The following is a 20,894-nucleotide window of genomic DNA, read 5'->3' on the forward strand; positions in this document are numbered from 1 at the left end:
CAAGCGCAGGAGAAGGGACAAAACTGGGAAAAAAAGGCAAAAAAAGGCAAAAAAAGGCAAAAAAAAAGCATGCCGACCTTTGAGGTGGCCAGGAAGAGCCGCAGCCCCATCAGCTGGGTAAACACGAATGACGAGCGGCGCCCAGGCTGTCAGCGGTGATAAAGAGCAGCCTAAACACTCTATTAGTTTTTCATTTGGGGAATTAATGTTTTTTACACACTCGGCGCTTAATGAATTGTCTCGTTAGCGCTGCCTGCCTGCCGAGCTCCTCGCCTGCCGCCGCTGCCGGGCATCAATTTCCCCAGGAAAATTAGCGCTTTTAAAAAGGCAATAACTCCTCCAAAAAGTGGGTTTTCTGCAAAGACGCAGCCTTGGGAAAAAAAAGGATTATTATGGGGGGAAGGAATCTGTTAAATAAAATAAAGGGGCAACCTTAGAGGTTCCAGCTTCATCCTACAACTCCTGGAAGGTCTGGTTGATCCTCACTTTTCTTTAAGAATTTTGCAGTCAGGAAAAGGCATGAAAACCACCCAAAACCAACTGGTTCAGTTAAAAAAGTTGGTTTTTTTTCACTGAAGGAAGCAAAATTGTGCGGGGAGAATGAAGAGCAGGATCCTGACACAGGATCAGGAATGGAGTTGGTTTCACTATGGAAGAATTCCCTAAAAAATCCAGGATTTGCTGGTTTTTCTCTGCTCAACTGGGAAAACTCCTCTGTTATTTTTTTCTCTTTTCAGTCATTTATAATGTAATTTTCCCAAATCTTGCCCTTCTCAGAATTATTATTTCCTGGGCTGAATTTGATTATCTCAGAAAATAGAGAGGCGACATAAGATGTTCCAACTCCATCCTACAATTCCTGGAAGGTTTGGTTGATCCTCACTTTTCCTTAAGCACTTTGCAGTCTGGAAAAGGCATGAAAACCACCCAAAACCAATTGGATCATTAAAAAAATCTCCAAAGATCAGGTGTTTTTCACTGAAAAGATGGGAAAAGAGGGAAGAAATTTGTGCAGGGAGAATGAAGAGCAGGATCCTAATGCAGGATCAGGAATGGAGTTGATTTCACTATGGAAAAATTCCCTAAAAAAATCCAGGATTTGCTGGTTTTTCTCCGCTCAACTGGGAAAACTCCTCTGTTAATTTTTTCTCTTTTCAGTCATTTATGATGTAATTTTCCCAAATCTTGCCCTTCTCAGAATTATTATTTCCTGGGCTGAATTCGATTATCTCAGAAGTTACTTGATTTGAAAAAGTCCTTTCAGCTTCTTCTGAGTTCTGGGAAGGATTTTTTTTTGCCTGTTTGTTGTTTCCCAATGTGCTTCACCAAATTTTCCTTAAAAACAAGGAAAATCACAGGTCAACGTGATTTTCTTTAATCTACAGCAAACCAAAACCTCAGCCCCCTTTTCCTCAGAGTCCTCCAGGATGCTGAGCTGCACCTTCCCAAAAAATGCCCTCAAAATTTCCCTGCAGGATTTCTCTGGGTCTCAGAGGGATGGATTTGCAAAATAATCTTTAATCTTCCACTGAGTTTGTTGGACTCAGTGGAACAGAAAGGAATAAAATTCCTGAAGTTAATCAGTGTCCTGATGCCCAGAAGTAAAAATATAATGAAAATAAATACAGCGAAACAAATCCTTAGCAGTCATTTTTTGGGACAAAAATTGGATAATTATAGATAAAATCAATTATAAAAAATTATATATATAATTATAGATAGAATTAATCAATTATAGATAGAATTAATAAATTATATATATAATCAATTATAAATAAAAGGGTTTTTTTGAGGATTTTTTTTGTTTTGTTTTTAAGAGCTTGGTTTGCAAAGCAAGAGGAGCAGCCCAAAGGTCTGGAAGATAAAGAATGAATGAGTTTTGTCCAAGGGAATCCAGAGGAAGGTGGGAATGGGAACATCCATGGGAATGATGAAGAGTTCTCAAATTCAGGATGAAGAACGGGAAGGAAAAAGGGATGAGCACCAGGATGATCAGACTCAGCCTGATTTCTCCACAATTCCTGGTTATTTAGGAGTCATTCCCCCAAATCCCAGAGGGGGAAGGATCTTTTTTGCTTTTTTTTTCCTTGCAATTCTCCCCTTCCCTTTCTTGCTTTTTTTTCCTTGCAGTTCTTCCCTCTCTCTTTTCTTGTTTTTTTTTTTTTCTTGCAGTTCTTCCTTTCTCCTTTCTTTCTTTTTTCCCTTCCAGTTCTTCCCTTTCTCCTTTCTTGTTATTTTTTCCTTGCAGTTCTTCTTTTCTTGCTTTTTTTTTCCTTGCAGTTCTTCCCTTCCCTTTTTCTTTCTTGCCTTTTTTCTTTGCAGTTCTTCCCTTCCCTTTCTTCTTTCTTGCTTTTTTTTTCCTTTCAGTTCTTCCCTTTCTCCTCTCTTGCTTTTTTCCTTGCAGTTCTTCCCTTCCCTTTCTTCCTTTCTTGCCTTTTTTCTTTGCAGTTTTTCCCTTCCCTTTTTCCTTTCTTGCTTTTTTCCCCTGCAGTTCTTCCCTTTCTTCTTTCTTGCTTTTTTCCTTGCAGTTCTCCCCTTCCCTTTCTCCTTTCTGGATTTTTTTTTCCTTACAGTTCTTCCTTTCTTCTTTCTTGCCTTTTTTCCCTTGCAGTTCTCCCCATGCCTTTCTTGCTACTTTTCCTTGCAGTTCTTCCGTTCCCTTTCTTCTTTCTTGCTTTTTTTTTCTTTCAGTTCTTCCTTTCTCCTTTCTTGCTTTTTTCCTTGTAGTTCTCTCCTTCCCTTTCTTGCTTTTTTTTTTCCTTTCAGTTCTTCCCTTTCTCCTTTCTTGCTTTTTTCCTTGCAGTTCTTCCCTTTCTTTTTTCTTCCTTTTTTTTTTCCTTGCAGTTCTTCTTTTCTTGCTTTTTTTTTCCTTGCAGTTCTTTCCTTCCCTTTCTTCTTTCTTGCCTTTTTTCTTTGCAGTTCTTCCCTTCCATTTCTCCTCCCTTGCTTTTTTCCCTTGCAGTTCTTCCCTTTCTCCTTTCTTGCTTTTTTCCTTGCAGTTCTTCCCTTTCTTTTTTCTTCCTTTTTTTCCCTTGCAGTTCTTCTTTTCTTGCTTTTTTTTTCCTTGCAGTTCTCCCCTTCCCTTTCTTCTTTCTGGCCTTTTTTCTTTGCAGTTTTTCCCTTCCCTTTCTCCTTTCTTGCCTTTTTTCCCTTGCAGTTCTCCCCATGCCTTTCTTGCTATTTTTCCTTGCAGTTCTCCCCTTCCCTTTCTCCTTTCTTGTTATTTTTTCCTTACAGTTCTTCCTTTCTTCTTTCTTGCCTTTTTTCCCCTGCAGTTCTTCCCTTTCTCCTTTCTTGCTATTTTTCCTTGCATTTCTTCCCTTCCCTTTCTTCTTTTCTGCTTTTTATCCCTTGCAGTTCTTCCCTTCCCTTTCTCCTTTTTCCCTTTTTTTCCTTCCAGTTCTTCCCTTTCTTCTTTCCTCCTTTTTTTTCCCTTGCAGTTCTTCCCTTTCTCCTTTCTTGCTTTTTTCCTTGCAGTTCTTCCTTTTCTTTTTTCTTCCTTTTTTTTCCTTGCAGTTCTTCTTTTCTTGCTTTTTTTTTTGCCTTGCAGTTCTTCCCTTCCCTTTCTTCTTTCTTGCCTTTTTTCCCTTGCAGTTCTCTCCTTGCCTTTCTTGCTTTTTTTCCCCTTCAGTTCTCCCCTTCCCTTTCTTCTTTCTTCCTTTTTTTCCCCTTGCAGTTCTTCCTTTTCTTTTCTTGCTTTTTTCCTTGCAGTTCTTCCTTTTCTTTTCTTGCTTTTTTCCTTGCAGTTCTTCTCTTTCTTTTTTCTTCCTTTTTTTTTTCCTTGCAGTTCTTCTTTTCTTGCCTTTTTTCTTTGCAGTTCTTCCCTTCCCTTTCTTCTTTCTTGCTTTTTTCCCTTGCAGTTCTCCCCATGCCTTTCTTGCTACTTTTCCTTGCAGTTCTTCCGTTCCCTTTCTTCTTTCTTGCTTTTTTTTTTCCTTTCAGTTCTTCCTTTTTCCTTTCTTGCTTTTTTCCATGTAGTTCTCTCCTTCCCTTTCTTGCTTTTTTCCCCCTTCAGTTCTCCCCTTCCCTTTCTTCTTTCTTCCTTTTTTTTCCCTTGCAGTTCTTCCTTTCTCTTTTCTTGCTTTTTTCCTTGCAGTTCTTCCCTTTCTTTTTTCTTTCTTTTTTCTTCCTTTTTTTTTCCTTGCAGTTCTTCCCTTCCCTTTTTCTTTCTTGCCTTTTTTCTTTGCAGTTCTTCCCTTCCATTTCTCCTCTCTTCCTTTTTTGCCTTGCAGTTCTCCCCTTCCCCTTCTCCTTTCTTGTTATTTTTTCCTTACAGTTCTTCCTTTCTCCTTTCTTGCCTTTTTTCCCCTGCAGTTCTTCCCTTTCTCCTTTCTTGCTTTTTTTCCTTGCATTTCTTCCCTTCCATTTCTCCTTTCTTGCTTTTTTCCTTGCAGCTCTCCCCCTCCCTTTCTTCTTTTTTCCCCCTGCAGTTCTCCCCTTCTTCAGAACCTTTTGCAAGGGGAAATCCCTTCCCTGAGTTTCCTCCAGCACATCCCTCATTTTTCCCTGGGACCCAACGCTGATGTCAAACCCTGGCTGTGATTTGGAGTCCCCATCCTGTTCAATAATAATTTCACCAATTATTTCACCCCACCCAGAGCAGGGTGAGATGTCACCTCTGCCCCACCAGGGAGGAATTTCTGCTCCCCATCTTTGCCACCGGGGAATCAATTTTCCCCATAAGAGATAAAAGGATTTAAGTGGGATGAACCAACAGGAGGGGCCAGCAGGCTCCTCGGAGCCAACCCCACAAAAACCCCATTTCCTGGCATGCAAAACCCTTTGGAAAGCTTTGCTAATTGGGTCACTCATTTACATGAGCCTTCAGGGTGGGAGGAAGGAAGGACTCAATGAGAGTAATTAGTGTAATGATGATGGTGAGTTAAGAGCTGACCCCACCACCGGGCACGGATTCCCGGTGTTGTCTCCCACAACAAGCCAGAAATGAGCGGCCAGGCCGGGGAAACAGCGTCTGAGCTCCTCATCCCATTAAATATTTGATGGGAATAAAAGCTGAGGCTGGGGAAGGACGCGATCCACGGGAAAAGCTTCACTGCAGATATTCCAGAGGGGGGGAAAAAGCTCTGGAAGGCACCAGGAGATCACTTGGATGGGAAAACAGGAGTTTTTAGGTGACTGGGGTCGGTGTAGTTCCAATCCTTGAGTCCAGCAAAGCAGAGCGATTTATAAGCTATGAAATTGCTTTAAAATGTCTCTGCTTTGAGACAAAAGCAGAAATGTAATTTTCGTGCCGAAATTCTAAAACAAACCAAAATAATCTCCTGAATCAAACCATAGTGAAATCAAACCAGGCATTTTATCTCTGTGAAGTCGGCAGGTCCCTGCTGGTCTTGAAGGTGTTTTAACACTTTGTTATCCCACTTTTTCCGTGGTTTTAGCCCTCCAAAAGTCAACTCAGCCAAGAGGGACCCCAAGCTGGACTCTTGTCCTCTGCCTGAATTGCTCTGTTCAGCTCTTGGCTGCAGAATCCTGGAATGGTTTGGGTGGGAAGGGACCTTAAATCCCATCCAATTCCAATCCCAGGGCAGGGACACCTCCCACTGTCCCAGGGATCTCCAAGCCCCAATGTCCAACCTGGATTTGGACATTGCAGGGATCAGGGGCAGCCCCAGCTGCTCTGGCAATTCCAGAGCAATTCCTAATTCCCAATATCCCATCCATCCCTGCCCTTGATGCCTTAGGTTTAATTTAGTTTTTATATTTTTCATAGTTTTTATATTTATATTATGTGCTGCTTTAGCGGGTGGGTCTGGGCTCCATATTATGGGATGGTGAGCTGTGTGCACAGAGCAGGGAGACAAAACAATTCCTGCTCCAGCTGGGCACCAAGGACAAATTGTCACTGTCATATTTTCTGGAAAATCCCTTCACCAGGATTTCTTCTCCTGGGAAGCTGAGAAGCCTCAGAGAAAAAGGAAAACAATATTATCTCATTTGCTTCTCCTGTGTTTGGCTGCTTTGGGATGTGGTTGGAGATTGTTTATCCAACAGGTGATTTTTCATTGGTTTCATCTGAATTGTTTTGACTTAATGACCAACCACAGTCAGGCTGTGTCAGGGCTCTGGATGGAGTCACAAGTTTACATTATTATCTTTTGGCCTTCTGTCTGTATCCTTTCTGTATTCTTTAGTATAGTTTAGTAATAGCATTCTATAATATAATATCACAAAATAATAAATTATCCTTCTGAGAACACAGAGTCAGATTCATCATTTCCTCTTTCATCCTGGGCACCAGGCAAACACCACAACAAATGCCCCAAATCTCAGCCCAGGAGCACAAACCCCGTGGGCTGCAGAGAGAAAAACAAGCAGGGTGGGACTGCCTGGGCTGAAGCTGGGATGGGACAATGAACTGCAAGGGGCAAATGGAGCAGAACTGATCCCAGGGAGAGACCCCGGGAGCGCTCGTGCATTTTGGGGCCGTTTTGGGTCATCTTGGGTGCAGCCCTGGCTGGGCTCTGGTGCTGCCCAAGGTGCAGCCATGGAGGAGATGCAGTGAATAAATCCCTGCTTTAATCTTTAATTCTGTCTAGTCTCTGTCCTAGGTCAGATTCTCAAGGCATCCCCCTCTGGCACTGGGAGCCATTCCCTGTCTCCTGTCCCTCCATTCCTTGTCCCCAATCCCTCTCTGGCTCTCCTGGAGCCCCTTCAGGCCCTGCCAGGGGCTCTGAGCTCTCCCAGCTGTTTGCAGCAGCTTTGCTAGGCCCGAGTACATTTGCAGTTCTATCCAAGCTATAAATGGGGATTAATTAGCAGCTGATCAGCCCTGGTTTGGTTTGGATGTGACAGACCCTCTGGGTGAGGGTGGCAGAGCTCCCTGTCCTTGCTCAAGGCCATTCCCACCCAGGAGACCAGGCAGGGACCTCATTCCTCCATCACACACCACCCCAAGCTCACTGAGGACGTGCTGGGGTGTTGTAGTGTGTTGTTAAGTTTCTTGTGTTATTCCCCCAATTTATGTATTGTTCTCCCCTATTATGTGTAAAATGAGTTCGTTCCCCCAGTTTTTCCCGCCACTGCTAGCCCGTCAGATAAGTTGCTATAGTAACCGCTATTCATAGTTGCCGATATGTAATTGCTCCTCCCCTGGTTTCCCTTATAAGTGAAAGTTGTTTCCTCCCTGTCCAGTCAATCACCCCCTTTCTCCTCCCAGGTTTCGAGAACCTTCTCCTCTCTGGAGATGGTGGTTGGCTGGGGTCCCAGGACACCTCCTTTACCTTTTGATTATTGGTCTCCATGGAGTGTCAGTTCTGTGAAGTTCATCCCCTCACCTTTCCCGATTGGTTCCGCCTGTACCCACCCCCCTCCTTTATAATCCTGTTGCACCCCCTATGGAAAAACTTTTTCCCGGTTGGTTTCCCGGTGTTTTTTGGATCCTGCATCACCTTCAATAAACCGATGTTTAACCCCCGGGAAATGGTCAGCTCCGTTCCTCCCCCATACCAGCGGTGTGAGCCAGTCCGCAGCCAGCACAGCCCGAGGCCCTCAGACGCCGAAGGGCGCTGGCCAAGAATTGCAGAGGGGCGTCGGCCTTTCGCCCTCAGCTAGTCGGACTCTAAACTTCGGGCCACATATGCCCCCCTCTGCACTGGGGTTTGGAGCAGCCTGTGGAGAACATTTGGGAATCTCTGAGCATCCCAGAGCAGGAACAGGCTGAGCTGTGGGATGGACAAAAAGATCTGTGCACATCAGCCATGGCCAAGCAGATAAAATGCCCAAAATGAGCTTTTCCTCCTTTTCCTCTGCTCCTCCTCAAAACCAACAAGATCTGAGTGACTTTGCCCACCACCAGCAGCTCCCAGGGCAGGTTGATTCCTGCCATCCATGGGGGAATGATCCCACAAAGGAGGTTCAGAGCACCTGAAGGGCAGCTGGGCAGGATTTGTGCCCTCCCAGAAGAGCCCCAACTGCTCAGGCAGAGGGAAAGAAGAAATATTGGAAAATAAGGCCATTTATGAAGCTTAAATAAAAAGCTGGCACTCAGATGAAGTCATATTGAAGCAGCAGATATTCACCAGATAATCAGAGCACTCAAGGTTTACCTCGTTAATTTAATGGCAGATGGTTTGCATTTGGTGGAAATGTGCAGCTTTTTCTGCTTTAGACAGGAATTTACTTTTGTTGCAGTAACAAAGCCACAGCATTCACCAAGTCCTTCCTCTGCCCCAGGGAATAGATGTTGATCATCTTTAATCTGGCTTTCAAATAAGGTTTTCTATTAATATATATTTAAAAAAAAATTCTCCATGAGCAATCAATACAGCAAGATCTGCTACAAGTTCAGTGACAGGGACAAAAAAAAAAATAATCAGCTGCAGCTTGAGAGAAATGGAGCCCCATTTAGAGCTGAATTCAGTTCATTAGGGGGTTAAACACAAAGCTCAGCACTACTGGGAAATGAGAGGCAGCAATTTCCCCTCCATTTGTGCTGAAACCTCTCTGGAGGGGCCTGAGAGTGACTGTAAGTGCCAGCTCCGTGTGGCAGGGAAGGGCTCAGTGTCCATTTCCAAGGGGCAGGATGCTCCCCTCAGCCTCAGAGCCCTCTCCAGGCTTGGGAGCAAAACCAGAGGCTGATGATCCTCCCGGGACAGAGGGGCCCAGGATGCTCTAAAGGCCCTCAGCAAGCTCTGAAAAGCATCTTGAGACCTGTGGCTGGAAATTGAGATGCAAATGCTCAGTGTTATCGTTCATCAAGCCAGGAAGTGGCAGAGAAATGCAGGATTTTGGTTAAAAGCTGTAGAAAAACTCATTTTTTTCCTCTCTTGCTTTTCATCAAAGTCGTAGCTCACCCAAAGTGGGACTGTGGGGGAAGCACTGCCCATCTGCAGAGGGAAAGGGGAAAACATCTTCCACATCCGCCTTGAATTTGGGGAATTTGAGGGGAAAATCTCTGCTGAGGACAGGGAATACAGCAGTGAAGAGGCTGAATGGGCTCAGGGCGTGTTCCTGAAGGGATTTTCTCTTTGGGGAGAAGGCAGTGACAGGACAGGAGGGCCCTCCTCACACCAATGGCTGTTTTTCCAGTTAGAACTGGAACTGCTCTAAAGGCCCTCAGCAAGCTCTGAAAAGCATCTTGAGACCTGTGGCTGGAAAATGAGATGCAAATGCTCAGTGTTATCATTAATAAAGGCAGGAAGTGGCAGAGAAATGCAGGATTTTGGTTAAAAGCTGTAGAAAAACTCATTTTTTTCCTCTCTCCTGCTCTGGATTGAAGTTGTAGCTCACTCAGACTGGGACTGTGCCCATCTGCAGAGGGAAAGGGAAAAACATCTTCCACATCCACCTTGAATTTGGGGAATTTGAGGAGAAAATCTCTGCTGTGGACAGGGGATACAGCAGTGAAGAGGCTGAATGGGCTCAGGGCGTGTTCCTGAAGGGATTTTCTCTTTGGGGAGAAGGCAGTGACAGGACAGGAGGGCCTCTCCTCACACCAATGGCTGTTTTTCCAGTTTGAAATGGAACTGCTCTAATGGCCCTCAGCAAGCTCTGAAAAGCATCTTGAGACCTGTGGCTGGAAATTGAGATGCAAATGCTCAGTGTTATCGTTCATCAAGCCAGGAAGTGGCAGAGAAATGCAGGATTTTGGTTAAAAGCTGTAGAAAAATTCATTTTTATCCTGTCTCCTGCTCTGGATTGAAGTTGTAGCACACCCAGACTGGGACTGTGCCCATCTGCAGAGGGAAAGGGGAAAAACATCTTCCACATCCACCTTGAATTTGGGGAATTTGAGGACAAAATCTCTGCTGTGGACAGAGGATACAGCAGTGAAGAGGCTGAATGGGCTCAGGGTGTGTTCCTGAAGGGATTTTCTCTTTGGGGAGAAGGCAGTGACAGGACAGGAGGGCTCTCCTCACACCAATGGCTGTTTTTCCAGTTAGAACTGGAACTGCTCTAAAGGCCCTCAGCAAGCTCTGAAAAGCATCTTGAGACCTGTGGCTGGGAAATGAGATGCAAATGCTCAGTGTTATCGTTCATCAAGCCAGGAAGTGGCAGAGAAATGCAAGATTTTGGTTAAAAGCTGTAGAAAAACTCATTTTTTCCTCTCTTGCTTTTCATCAAAGTCGTAGCTCACCCAAAGTGGGATTGTGGGGGAAGCACTGCCCATCTGCAGAGGGAAAGGGGAAAACATCTTCCACATCCACCTTAAATTTGGGGAATTTGAGGGGAAAATCTCTGCTGTGGACAGAGGATACAGCAGTGAAGAGGCTGAATGGGCTCAGGGCGAGTTCCTGAAGGGATTTTCTCTTTGGGGAGAAGGCAGCCACAGGACAGGAGGGCCTCTCCTCACACCAATGGCTGTTTTTCCAGCTAGAACTGGAACTGCTCTAAAGGCCCTCAGCAAGCTCTGAAAAGCATCTTGAGACCTGTGGCTGGAAAATGAGATGCCAATGCTCAGTGTTATCGTTAGTAAAGCCAGGAAGTGGCAGAGAAATGCAGGATTTTGGTTAAAAGCTGTAGAAAAACTCATTTTTATCCCTTCTCCTGCTCTGAATTGATGTTGTAGCTCACTCAGACTGGGACTGTGCCCATCTGCAGAGGGAAAGGGGAAAACATCTTCCACACCCACTTGGAAATTGGGAATTTGAGGGGAAAATCTCTGCTGTGGACAGGGGATACAGCAGTGAAGAGGCTGAATGGGCTCAGGGCGTGTTCCTGAAGGGATTTTCTCTTTGGGGAGAAGGCAGTGACAGGACAGGAGGGCTCTCCTCACACCAATGGCTGTTTTTCCAGTTAGAAATGGAACTGCTCTAAAGGCCCTCAGCAAGCTCTGAAAAGCATCTTGAGACCTGTGGCTGGAAATTGAGATGCAAATGCTCAGTGTTATCGTTCATCAAGCCAGGAAGTGGCAGAGAAATGCAGGATTTTGGTTAAAAGCTGTAGAAAAACTCATTTTTTTCCTCTCTCCTGCTTTGGATTGAAGTTGTAGCTCCCTCAGACTGGGACTGTGCCCATCTGCAGAGGGAAAGGGGAAAACATTTTCCACACCCACTTGGAATTTAGGAATTTGAGGGGAAAATCTCTGCTGTGGACAGGGGATACAGCAGTGAAGAGGCTGAATGGGCTCAGGGCGTGTTCCTGAAGGGATTTTCTCTTTGGGGAGAAGGCAGTGACAGGACAGGAGGGCTCTCCTCACACCAATGGCTGTTTTTCCAGTTTGAAATGGAACTGCTCTAATGGCCCTCAGCAAGCTCTGAAAAGCATCTTGAGACCTGTGGCTGGAAATTGAGATGCAAATGCTCAGTGTTATCGTTCATCAAGCCAGGAAGTGGCAGAGAAATGCAGGATTTTGGTTAAAAGCTGTAGAAAAATTCATTTTTATCCTGTCTCCTGCTCTGGATTGAAGTTGTAGCACACCCAGACTGGGACTGTGCCCATCTGCAGAGGGAAAGGGGAAAAACATCTTCCACATCCACCTTGAATTTGGGGAATTTGAGGACAAAATCTCTGCTGTGGACAGAGGATACAGCAGTGAAGAGGCTGAATGGGCTCAGGGCGTGTTCCTGAAGGGATTTTCTCTTTGGGGAGAAGGCAGTGACAGGACAGGAGGGCTCTCCTCACACCAATGGCTGTTTTTCCAGTTAGAACTGGAACTGCTCTAAAGGCCCTCAGCAAGCTCTGAAAAGCATCTTGAGACCTGTGGCTGGGAAATGAGATGCAAATGCTCAGTGTTATCGTTCATCAAGCCAGGAAGTGGCAGAGAAATGCAAGATTTTGGTTAAAAGCTGTAGAAAAACTCATTTTTTCCTCTCTTGCTTTTCATCAAAGTCGTAGCTCACCCAAAGTGGGATTGTGGGGGAAGCACTGCCCATCTGCAGAGGGAAAGGGGAAAACATCTTCCACATCCACCTTAAATTTGGGGAATTTGAGGGGAAAATCTCTGCTGTGGACAGAGGATACAGCAGTGAAGAGGCTGAATGGGCTCAGGGCGTGTTCCTGAAGGGATTTTCTCTTTGGGGAGAAGGCAGTGACAGGACAGGAGGGCCCTCATCACACCAATGGCTGTTTTTCCAGTTAGAACTGGAACTGCTCTAAAGGCCCTCAGCAAGCTCTGAAAAGCATCTTGAGACCTGTGGCTGGAAATTGAGATGCAAATGCTCAGTGTTATCATTAATAAAGGCAGGCAGTGGTAGAGAAATGCAGAATTTTGGTTAAAAGCTGTAGAAAACCTCATTTTTATCCCCTCTCCTTCTCTGGATTGAAGTTGTAGCTCACTCAGATTGGGACTGTGCCCATCTGCAGAGGGAAAGGGGAAAAACATCTTCCACACCCACTGGAAATTGGGAATCTGAGGAGAAAATCTCTGCTGTGGACAGGGGATACAGCAGTGAAGAGGCTGAATGGGCTCAGGGCGTGTTCCTGAAGGGATTTTCTCTTTGGGGAGAAGGCAGCCACAGGACAGGAGGGCCTCTCCTCACACCAATGGCTGTTTTTCCAGTTAGAACTGGAACTGCTCTAATGGCCCTCAGCAAGCTCTGAAAAGCATCTTGAGACCTGTGGCTGGAAAATGAGATGCCAATGCTCAGTGTTATCGTTAGTAAAGCCAGGAAGTGGCAGAGAAATGCAGGATTTTGGTTAAAAGCTGTAGAAAAACTCATTTTTATCCCTTCTCCTGCTCTGAATTGATGTTGTAGCTCACTCAGACTGGGACTGTGCCCATCTGCAGAGGGAAAGGGGAAAACATCTTCCACACCCACTTGGAAATTGGGAATTTGAGGGGAAAATCTCTGCTGTGGACAGGGGATACAGCAGTGAAGAGGCTGAATGGGCTCAGGGCGTGTTCCTGAAGGGATTTTCTCTTTGGGGAGAAGGCAGTGACAGGACAGGAGGGCTCTCCTCACACCAATGGCTGTTTTTCCAGTTAGAAATGGAACTGCTCTAAAGGCCCTCAGCAAGCTCTGAAAAGCATCTTGAGACCTGTGGCTGGAAATTGAGATGCAAATGCTCAGTGTTATCGTTCATCAAGCCAGGAAGTGGCAGAGAAATGCAGGATTTTGGTTAAAAGCTGTAGAAAAACTCATTTTTTTCCTCTCTCCTGCTTTGGATTGAAGTTGTAGCTCCCTCAGACTGGGACTGTGCCCATCTGCAGAGGGAAAGGGGAAAACATTTTCCACACCCACTTGGAATTTAGGAATTTGAGGGGAAAATCTCTGCTGTGGACAGGGGATACAGCAGTGAAGAGGCTGAATGGGCTCAGGGCGTGTTCCTGAAGGGATTTTCTCTTTGGGGAGAAGGCAGTGACAGGACAGGAGGGCTCTCCTCACACCAATGGCTGTTTTTCCAGTTTGAAATGGAACTGCTCTAATGGCCCTCAGCAAGCTCTGAAAAGCATCTTGAGACCTGTGGCTGGAAATTGAGATGCAAATGCTCAGTGTTATCGTTCATCAAGCCAGGAAGTGGCAGAGAAATGCAGGATTTTGGTTAAAAGCTGTAGAAAAATTCATTTTTATCCTGTCTCCTGCTCTGGATTGAAGTTGTAGCACACCCAGACTGGGACTGTGCCCATCTGCAGAGGGAAAGGGGAAAAACATCTTCCACATCCACCTTGAATTTGGGGAATTTGAGGACAAAATCTCTGCTGTGGACAGAGGATACAGCAGTGAAGAGGCTGAATGGGCTCAGGGCGTGTTCCTGAAGGGATTTTCTCTTTGGGGAGAAGGCAGTGACAGGACAGGAGGGCTCTCCTCACACCAATGGCTGTTTTTCCAGTTAGAACTGGAACTGCTCTAAAGGCCCTCAGCAAGCTCTGAAAAGCATCTTGAGACCTGTGGCTGGGAAATGAGATGCAAATGCTCAGTGTTATCGTTCATCAAGCCAGGAAGTGGCAGAGAAATGCAAGATTTTGGTTAAAAGCTGTAGAAAAACTCATTTTTTCCTCTCTTGCTTTTCATCAAAGTCGTAGCTCACCCAAAGTGGGATTGTGGGGGAAGCACTGCCCATCTGCAGAGGGAAAGGGGAAAACATCTTCCACATCCACCTTAAATTTGGGGAATTTGAGGGGAAAATCTCTGCTGTGGACAGAGGATACAGCAGTGAAGAGGCTGAATGGGCTCAGGGCGTGTTCCTGAAGGGATTTTCTCTTTGGGGAGAAGGCAGTGACAGGACAGGAGGGCCCTCATCACACCAATGGCTGTTTTTCCAGTTAGAACTGGAACTGCTCTAAAGGCCCTCAGCAAGCTCTGAAAAGCATCTTGAGACCTGTGGCTGGAAATTGAGATGCAAATGCTCAGTGTTATCATTAATAAAGGCAGGCAGTGGTAGAGAAATGCAGAATTTTGGTTAAAAGCTGTAGAAAACCTCATTTTTATCCCCTCTCCTTCTCTGGATTGAAGTTGTAGCTCACTCAGATTGGGACTGTGCCCATCTGCAGAGGGAAAGGGGAAAAACATCTTCCACACCCACTGGAAATTGGGAATCTGAGGAGAAAATCTCTGCTGTGGACAGGGGATACAGCAGTGAAGAGGCTGAATGGGCTCAGGGCGTGTTCCTGAAGGGATTTTCTCTTTGGGGAGAAGGCAGCCACAGGACAGGAGGGCCCTCCTCACAACAATGGCTGTTTTTCCAGTTAGAAATGGAATGGTTTTTCCAGATAGAACTGGAAATGCACTAAAATGCTGCTGTTGCTCATCAAGGATGACCCAGGCAAGGCCCACAGAGAGAAAGTGGACACGACATACTGAGCAGATAAAGATTTCTCCACACAGAGAAGGTGAACACAACACACTGAGTATTATGAGTAGAGCAAATAAAGATTTCTCCACACAGAGAAATGTTCACAAGGTGAACGTGACACACTGAGCAGATAAAGATTTCTCCACACAAAGGGCCTGAGGGCCTGGCAGCTCCTGAGCTGTGACAGCCATGGACACTCGGCACAAATGTAAAAAATTTAATTCCAATGAATTTTCTGGAAGAGAAAGACTGGAAGAGGTTTTAGAATGACTTCTGTGAGCCAGAGAGAAGTTTGAGAAGAGATCCATGTTTGATAAGAAGAGGATTCATGACTGATAAGAGGATCCATGTTTGACAGGAGGATCCATGTTTGATAAGAATAGGATCCATGTTTAGTAAGAGGATCCATGTTTGATAAGAGATCCATGTTTGATAAAAGATCCATGTTTGATAAGAGATCCATGTTTGATAAGAAGAGGATCCATGTTTGATAAGAGGATCCATGTTTGGTAAGAGGGTCCATGCTTGAGAAGAGGATCCATGTGTGATAAGAGGATCCATGTTTGATAGTATGATCCATGTTTGAGAGTAGGATCCATGTTTGGTAAAAGGATCCATGCTTGAGAAGAGGACCCATGTTTGATAGGAGGATCCATATTTCATAAGAGGATCCATGTTTGATAAGAGGATCCATGTTTAACAGGAGGATCCATATTTACCCTTGAAAAAATTTCCTACCCAGGTCACTGACACAGAATCCAGGACAGACAGAAGGATAAATCAGAGAAACTGCAACTGCCTGTCCAATGAGCACCTTGTTTGTCTCCTGTGACCAATGAGTGAAGTGCAAACTGATGAGTTGTGTAAGAATGTATAAAAAGCACCAATGCTGGAATAAAAACACTTTGAAACCTTCTGGAAATGGAGTGTGTTGCTTTGTATTGTCTCCATCTCAACTGTGACAAAACCAATCCTGATTTAGCTGAGCTGGAGGAGCTCAGGGCCTGCAGGGGCTCCAGCAGAGCTGCAGAGGGACTGGGGACAAGGCCTGCAGGGACAGCACCCAGGGAATGGCTCCCACTGCCAGAGGGCAGCCATGGGTGGCATCTTGGCAATGAGCAATTCCTGCCTGGGCTGGCATTGCCAGAGCAGCTGGGGCTGCCCCTGATCCCTGCAGTGCCCAAGGCCAGGCTGGAGCAGCCTGGGATGGTGGGCTTGGAATGGGATGGGCTTGAAGGGCCCTTCCCACCCAAACCATTCTGGCATTTGGGACACTCAGAATCCATCCCCAGGGGTTTTTATGGAAGTTGGGGATGGCAAAGGGAAGGGAGACCCTTCCTGGAGTGCTGAGATTGCCAGTGAAGCCCCCAGAGCCCAAAATTCCTTCCTGGAGAGGAGTCGGGGTGGGGATGGATCCAATGCCAGGCTGGGAGAGCTGGGAATGGAGGGAATTCCCTGGAGAGGGAGCCTGGGCTGGGATTTTGGGAAGGGATTCCCAGAGCAGCTGGGGCTGCCCCTGATCCCTGCAGTGCCCCAGGCCAGGCTGGAGCAGCCTGGGATAGGGGAGGTGTCCTTGGACACTGGATGGGATTTAAGGTCCCTTCCCACCCAACCCATTCCAAAGCAATTCCAAACTCCAAATTTAAGCCTGTCAGTCATTCCCTAGTGATCACAGCAATCTGAAGTCACGAGGTGCCAAGGATTTAAAGGGCAGCTCCAGCTCCAGAAGCCAACAGCTCATCTTTCATCCTCCTCCCCACTAACAAGAAACGGTCTTAAAAATGTTCAAAATCTTTAAAAAGATTGTCCCAACTCCTTCGTGGCTCACGATAATTCCTTTTCTAAAATTTTCAGGGAAGCTCAGGAGGCTGAAGCTCCACAAAGGAAAAGGATGAGGCTGTGTTCTGTCTGCAGCACAGAAGATGAGGAGGGGAAACCCCAATTCCATTTTCCTATAAAACCCCTATAAAAGTGACTCAATTCCCTCAGCAAATTCACCTTCTCCAGCAGCTTTAATCCTTAAACGGTTATTGTTAAAAAGGAATTTGTATTCCCTCAAAAGACAAGAGCAGAGGGAAATGACTTTGTCATATCTGACTGGTTTGGGAAATAAAAAATCCAATTCTGAAGGGGAGCAGATAAGGGCAGAGCCATGGAAGAGCCATCAGCTGAGCAAACACCAAATAATGAACAGAGCAGAGACTGCCCAGAGAGATAAAACTCTGCAGGAGCAAGGCTGGGTTTAAATGAGGGATAATTGTGGCACGTCCACAGCCAAAGATTATGGAATTTTTATCTCTGGGAAGGGGCCTTGGACAGCCTCACCCCAAAGCCACTGTAGGGTTTCCCAAAAATCAGAGCTGCCCAGCTGCACCTTGTGCCTTCGGGATGTTCAGAGCTGTTTCTGAGGGAATTCATTATTTCTAATTTTATAAAATTATAAATAAATGATAAAATGTTTTAAATTGCCAAAAATTATTTTAGAAATATATTATATTTTTATAAAACTATATATTATATTTTTATAAAACTATATATTATATTTTTATAAAACTATATATTATATTATATTATATTATATTATATTATATTATATTATATTATATTATATTATATTATATTATATTATATTATATTATATTATATTATATTATATTATATTATATTATGTCACATCACCCCCTAAATATAATTTTATGCATAAAATATTAATGTGTTATATTCTATATTATTTAAAATATATAAATTTTATAAATATAATCTATATATTTTATAAAATATATAAATATTTCATAATTAAAGATAAAAATATAACATAGTATAGAAATACAAAATATATATACAAATACATAAAACAATATAATATATAAATATATATATACATAATGTAATATATAATATATAATATATAATATATAATATATATAATATATAATATATAATATATAATATATAATATATAATATATACTATATACTATATATTCATATTAATACATATGAACATACAAAATACACCAATATATAAGGATAAAATATAAAATATATACATATATAATAAAATATATTTATTATTTGTTGGCATCCAAGGAAGCTTTGCTGGAAAATCTGCTGCCTTCCCCCAGGGCCACCACCTCCACGTGGGCTTGTTGGGATTAAGGAATTTCTGGCATTGCACCAAAATTTCAGGTCCTGATCTCTCCCTGAACACTTGGGTGATGCCCTGAGTGGGAGCAGGACTGAATCTCCACATGTTGGGGCAGAAAAGAGAAACAATAAAGGATAAAAATTTCATTTATAAGCAGGAGATTGGAACAGCCTCTGTCATTTCCTACCCCTGCCCCTTCTTCCCCTGGTTCCTGACCCCCTGGATTTGTGCACAGACATTTCAGGATGAAGTTATTACAAAGGAAGATGAATTTTTATTGTCAGGAGATGCTGCCTAGTGAAATATTACACTTTGTGCTTTTATGTTTATTCACCACCGTGTGGAACGTCCTCTCCGAGGCCTCAAAGTCATGCTGGTGCCCTTTAATAGCTGGGAAATATTGATTTATTAAAAAATCTGAGTTCCAACCAGACCTCAAATTATAAATGATGTTTTATTTTAACAGCTCTGGCTGTTTGAACATAAATCCTCAGCCCCAAGTAACTAAATAAATATTTGGCTACTGAACTTTGATAGCATTTCCCACTGGATTTTGTTTAATTTTGTGATTTGTTTAATAACAAAAAAAAAAAAGCTAGAACAGAGCAAATGCTGTCACCCAAATATGGAGAAGCCAAAGTCTGGGTTACAGCAATATTAGGGACAATAAAAGAGTTGGGACAATCTTTTTAAAGATATTTAACATTTTAAAGACCATTGCTTGTTTGTAGGGAGGAGGATGAAAGATGAGCTGGAGTAATTTGGGTTTTAATTGTATAACCCTAATTTTCCTTCTGGATCCAAAGGATCTGATGAGGGAAAGCTGAGTGAGGAGTTCCAAGTCCAGAATTAGAAGCCACAGGAAGGATTTCAGTCACCCAGAGAGGTTCTGCTGCCAAGAATGATTTAATGGACATAAAACACCATGAATTTGTTCAGCACCAGCAAATTTCCCTCGTGGAATTACCAGAAAAAAAAAAGTCTGAGGTGATTTTCAACTCCCAGCTCCCAGGAGAGCTCAGCCCTCAATCCTGGGCACCTTCCCTCAGGATTCTGCTCCAAATTTCCAAAGCAAACTGCAGAAATTCCAGCAATTCTCTGTATCCTCACACATTCCCCTGAGTCTCGGGCTCCCCTCGAGCTCTGTGGGTTTTTTTTATTCCATGATTTTCCTTTTCCCCTTGCACCCCCTGAGACAGCAGGGGATGCTCAGGATGTGTCAAACACACAGGATTTCATTCCAGGGATGCTGGGCAGGAGGAAGAGCTCAAAGCAAGACAGAGCTGTTGGAATTTTGAAATTTGCTGAGAATTTTGGACTTTCTGTGCTGGCAGGCACTGACCCCCAGAGAACCCTGCACTGCCCTGAGGCCTGGAGAAGCTTCCAGAATGGAATGATGGAACTGGGATTGTGGGTGTGCAGTTTGAACAGGAGTGTGTGATATCACAGGGGGGAAACTCAGAGTTTAAGGGTTTAGAATACAGGAATAGATATAAAACAAGATGGAGGTTTTAGGGCAGTGCTGCTCCTTCTTCTTCACCTTCTCCTCCATGGGTTTGGGTGGTTTTGTGTCACTGGATAAAAAAGTCCCCATTGTGGGCATGGGTGGTTGGTTATTGGGTTAAAAGTGAAAATAATTCAGATGTCATTTTTAATTGGACAGTTCATCCTTCAAAGGCCTTGGAGAGAGAGATGGGGCTCCATTTTTAGTTTGTTATGGAAGTGCTGCAGAACTCAGGGTTTGTGAGAGTGTGACAGGGAACCATTGATAAACATCTGAGTCCCAACAAGAAATACCATCTCACACATTTAACCCCAACCTTGGCAAAGAGAAGATGAACTCACCAACCTGCTGTCCCTCAGTTCCTAATTATCCCAAAGGCAATCAGCAATTAACTCCTTGGAACCCTGGGTGCTGAGAATCTGAGATTTCTGTGCTGCAGGCACTGACCTCCAGAGAACCCTGCACTCATCTGAGACCTGGAGAAGCTTCCGGAATGGAATGATGGAACTGGGACTGTGGGTGTGCAGTTTGAACAGAAGTGTGTGAGATCACAGGGTGGGAAACTCAGAGTTTGACCTGCAGAGGAAAACTCCCCCCTTGTGCAGGATCCCTGCTGCAGCAGAGCCACAGCTGGCACTGCAGGAGGGCTGAGCCCCCATGGATGGGGCTGGGACACCCCCTGACACACAGGGGGCAGGGACTGCTCTCACTCTGGCAGGGATTTGTTTCTTTTTTTGTACCATTGCATTTGTATTTTTGATTTTCCTAGTAAAGAACTGTTATTCCTATTCCCATATCTTTTCCTAGTAAAGAACTATTCCCATTCCCATATATTTCCCTGTTAAAGAACTGTTATTCCCATTCCCATATCTTTGCCTGAGAGCCCCTTAATTTCAAAATTATAATAATTCAGAGGGAGGGGGTTTGCATTTTCCATTTCTGGGGAGGCTCCTGCCTTCCTCAGCAGACACCTGGCTTTCCAAACCAGGACAGATTACCACCAATACCCTGACCCACAGGCTGTCAGGTAATTTCTGACTCTGCCAGTGGTTATTTTGTACTATTATATTTGTATTTTAATTTTCCTAGTAACCTCTTATTCCTATTCCCATATCTTTGCATGAGAGCCCCTTAATTTCAAAATTACAATAATTCACAGGGAAGGGGTTTGCATTTTCCATTTCAGAGGAGGCTCCTGCCTTCCTCAGCAGACACCTGGCTTTCCAAACCAGGACAGATTGCCACCAATACTGACCCACAGGCTGTCAGGTAATTTCTGACTCTGTCAGTGGTTATTTTGTACTATTATATTTGTATTTTAATTTTCCTAGTAGCGTCTTATTCCTATTCCCATATCTTTGCCTGAGAGCCCCTTAATTTCAAAATTACAATAATTCACAGGGAAGGGGTTTGCATTCTCCATTTCAGAGGAGGTTCCTGCCTTCCTCAGCAGACTCCTGGCTTTCCAAACCCAGACAGCAATGCTGTCCCTGGAGCCCTCCCAGTGCCCCCAGAGGAACAAACAGATGAAGCTGCTTCACTTTCTGCT

The 20,894-nt window shown here is 44.3% G+C and overlaps 1 protein-coding gene across 1 annotated transcript in view; it reads right to left on the minus strand.

Moving 5' to 3' along the window:
- The window catches only part of EXOC4 (exocyst complex component 4), a 438,637-nt gene that overhangs the window by 59,461 nt on the left and 358,282 nt on the right, over positions 1-20,894 (minus strand). The window lies entirely within an intron of this gene.

Source organism: Zonotrichia albicollis, chromosome 4 (genome assembly GCF_047830755.1).
Source record: "Zonotrichia albicollis isolate bZonAlb1 chromosome 4, bZonAlb1.hap1, whole genome shotgun sequence".
Classification (NCBI taxonomy): domain Eukaryota; kingdom Metazoa; phylum Chordata; class Aves; order Passeriformes; family Passerellidae; genus Zonotrichia; species Zonotrichia albicollis.